The sequence below is a fragment of the Chlorocebus sabaeus genome, chromosome 9 (assembly GCF_047675955.1).
Source record: "Chlorocebus sabaeus isolate Y175 chromosome 9, mChlSab1.0.hap1, whole genome shotgun sequence".
Classification (NCBI taxonomy): Eukaryota; Metazoa; Chordata; class Mammalia; order Primates; family Cercopithecidae; genus Chlorocebus; species Chlorocebus sabaeus.
In genome coordinates this window covers 76978166-76981860 of record NC_132912.1, presented here as the reverse complement: position 1 = coordinate 76981860, position 3695 = coordinate 76978166, and the positions used below count along the sequence as shown (strand labels likewise).

General features: G+C 42.8%; 1 pseudogene; it reads right to left on the bottom strand.

Moving 5' to 3' along the window:
• Positions 1 to 1569: 1569 nt before the first annotated feature.
• On the bottom strand, positions 1570 to 2751 carry LOC103216121 (large ribosomal subunit protein bL35m pseudogene; annotated as a pseudogene).
• Positions 2752 to 3695: the final 944 nt, after the last annotated feature.

Here is a 3695-nt window from a genome sequence, read left to right as displayed (position 1 = left end):
AGAGCCCTGACCAGGAAGGGAAGGACTTTGAGAGGCTTTGGGCTTGACAAAATATCATGGCCAAGTGTGGTGGCTCACACCTGAAATCCCAGACTTTGGGAGACTGACACAAGAGGATCGTTTGAGCCCAGGAGTTTGAGATTAGTGTGGGCAACATAGTGAGACCCTGTCTCTTAACCAAAAAAAAAAAAAGAGAGAAAGAGAAAAAAAAAATCGTGGAGTGATGAGAGAAGCTAAGGAACTCAGACCAGTACTGAATTATAACCAGGTATATGTACTAACGTATTTCTTTTTGTTTGTTTGTTTTTGTTTTGAGACAGAGTCACGCCCTGTCACCAGACTGGAGTGCAGTGGCACAATCTCGGCTCACTGCAACCTCCGCCTCCGGGGTTCAAGCGATTCTCCTGCCTTGGCCTTCTGAGTAGCTGGGACTACAGGTGCATGCCACCATGCCAGCTAGATTTTTTTAAATTTATTTTTAGTAGAGATAGGGTTTCACCATGTTGGCCAGGATGGTTTCTATCTCTTGACCTTGTGATCCACCCACCTCAGTCTCGCAAAGTGCTGGGATTACAGGCATGAGCCACCGCGCTGGTCGTATTTCTTTCTTCAGTTTTTTTTTTTTTTTTTTTTTTTTGAGATGAAGTCTCACTCTGTCACCCAGGCTGGAGTGCAATGGCACGATCTCGGCTCAGTGCAACTTCCACCTCCCAAGTTCAAGCGATTCTCCTGCCTCAGCCTCCCAAGTGGCTGGGACTGCAGGCGCGTGCCACCACGCCAGGCTAAAGTTTGAATTTTTAGTAGAGATGAGATTTCACCATGTTGGCCAGGCTTGTCTGGAACTCCTGACCTTGTGACCTGCTTGCTCAGCTTCCTAAAGTGCTGGGATGACAGGCATGAGCCACAGTGCCTGGCCAACATATTTCTATATATATAGTGGATATATTAATATATACGTTATATATTTTTTAAAAATAAGAGGTACATATGTATTTATTTCTAGCATATCTATAGTAGAGATTCTGTATACACACAGATCACCCGGTAAGTTTTCCTAATACCTTACCTACAAAAAAGGTAGAATTTTCTTCTTCTGTCTATGATCGTGGCCTGAAGGATGACTTTTCAGCAGCAGAAGGGACTGGAATGGAAGGTGTCCATGATTTTGGCTGGAAGAGAGAAGTGTGCCGTCTTGTGGGTCTCCTGTCATGTTCTCAGAAAGTTCCTCAAGATAGAACTGTGGCCTTTGTGGTCAGGGCTCTAGTCCCATTTTACCTTCAGATGTCTCCGCAATTTTTTTCTCATCATCTTCCCTGAAAAATATTTCCCAAATAATAACACAGCTCCCTCAGCTCCCTAAATTCTCTCTCTCACACTCCACATCCAATGGATCAGCCCCTCCTCTCAGGTCTAATTTTTTTTAAAACTTTTATAAGTTTAATGTTGTCACTGTATGTTTACATATTCATTGGTACAATTTACATCAAGTTTTATACTTATCCTTTTTTGCAAATATATCATGTATAAAGATACATATTCAATAACTGAGAAACAAGTGAAACTTCTGATCTATACTTTCCGGTTTGTTCAATCCTGTTACTTCTGATAAGGATCATCAACATACCAGTTTCGCCTCTCTCAGAGGATGTCGCCCTTGGAGTTTACTCTGGGTTTTATTGCAGAATACAAATTCCCTCAATCGCTTTTTTCCTGCAGGTGCCTTTTTCCATAATTTTTTTCTTATAACCAGACTTTCTCCTCACCCAAAGACCACAATGAAGTCGAAGAAACCTGTAGATGACAGCTTTCACAGTCTTTCTCTTGCCTTTTCATGTACTGAAGTATGTTAGAGATCTGACTGGCAGCTTCAGGACACTTGGAGGCAAGGGGGCCACTCTATTAAGGATCGCTGAAGTATGCCCACATGTCAGGTTTCTCTCAGATGTGATAAGTCTGGGAGTGGAGGAAACAACTGGTGTCTGAATATGACTAAAACGTCCTGTGGACAATGCAGAAATAAGAGAGGCATTCTTGACACAGTTTCGGTAGGCTGAAGATGCCAGAACATTCAAGGGCCGTTGGATTCCTAAAGCTGCCCTCACCGCACCAGCAACGGCAGAGGCAGCCATCCCTCTCAGCTCTAATTTATGGATATGGATGTATCCCAAACCCCATCCCTTCTTATTACCTCCTGCACTGGCAACTAGTCCAAACCACCATAATTTCTGGGCCAACCTGCTACAATCACCTCCTAATTATTTTCCCTGCTTCCACTCCTTCACCATATATTTCATTCTCCACACAGCAGCCAAAATGGTTTTTTAAAAAAATACAAATGAAACGTGCTCACTCTCCTATTCAAAATCCTTTAGTAGTTTCTTTTCACACTTGGATAAAATCCACACTCCCTCACCACAGCCTATATGACTGGACTCTTGCCTAATCTTCTCACCTCATCCTCTATCACTTTCTTCCCTGTTCATTCATCTCCGGGAACTGGCCTTCTCACTGTTCCTCAGAAATATGAAGCGGGCTACTACTTTAGGGTCTTGCATTTGCTGTTTCCTCTGTTTTCAACCCCCAGACCATCACATGGCTTTCTCTCTTACCTCACTCAGGTCTCTGCTCAAATGTTGCCTCAGAGAGGACTTCCCTCATCACCACACCTAAAATAAATGAAGCACCATAGCCATAGCCATTCCCTAACCAATTGCCCCACTTTATTCGCTTTCACATCTCTTATCAAATATCCTGTTTACCTGTTTACTTGATGATTGCTTGCTTTACCTCTAGAATGCATGTTCTGTGAGTGTAGGGTCTTGGTCAATCTTGTTCAACAAGGAACCTCCAGTCCAAAACTCTGCCTGTCATGGAAAAGGCAGCCAGTAAATACGCAAATAAAACTACAGTCACTCAGTGACAGAGAGAGAGAAAGAATGAGAACAATTTAAATAGTATGAAGAAGTGTGTTTATTTTTGCTCAGTAAGTGTATGCACTAGAACAGGTATGAGACGGGAGATGTGAATCTAGTTTATCTCTTAGTTCACCTATGCTATTCACAGTATGATCAGTGTGCCATGCTGGGTGTTTAAAGATGCTGATAGTTTTAACAGCATGGTCCTTACATGCAGAGAAATTCCATAATGAGTTTGAATCCTGGATTCACCACGTTAGTGTGTGACCTTGGGGAAGTTATTTACCCTTTCAATGCCTCAGTTTCTTCACCCATGAAATGGGGCCAATAATAGTAAAACCTCTATAGGATTGTTGTAAGGATTAAATTAATAATATAAACTTCTTAGAACAGTGCCTGGAACATAAGTGGTGTCTGAGTATTTTTAAAGCAAACCTATTTGGCTGTACTTGGTTCTCCCCTTTCTTGGGGACTTAATAACTTGAGTACTTATAAGATACTGCTCTGCCCAACACTTTGGGAGGCTGAGGCGGGTGGATCATAAAGTCAGCAGATTGAGACCATCCTGGCTAACATGGTGAAATCCTGTCTCTACTAAAAATACAAAAAAATTAGCTGGGCGTGGTGGTGGGCACCTGTAGTCCCAGCTACTGGAGAGGCTGAGGCAGCAGAATGGAGTGAACCTGGGAGGCAGAGCTTGCAGTGAGCCAAGATGGCGCCACTGCACTCCAACCTGGGCAACAGAGCAAGACTCTGTCTCAAAAAAAAAAAACAAAAAAA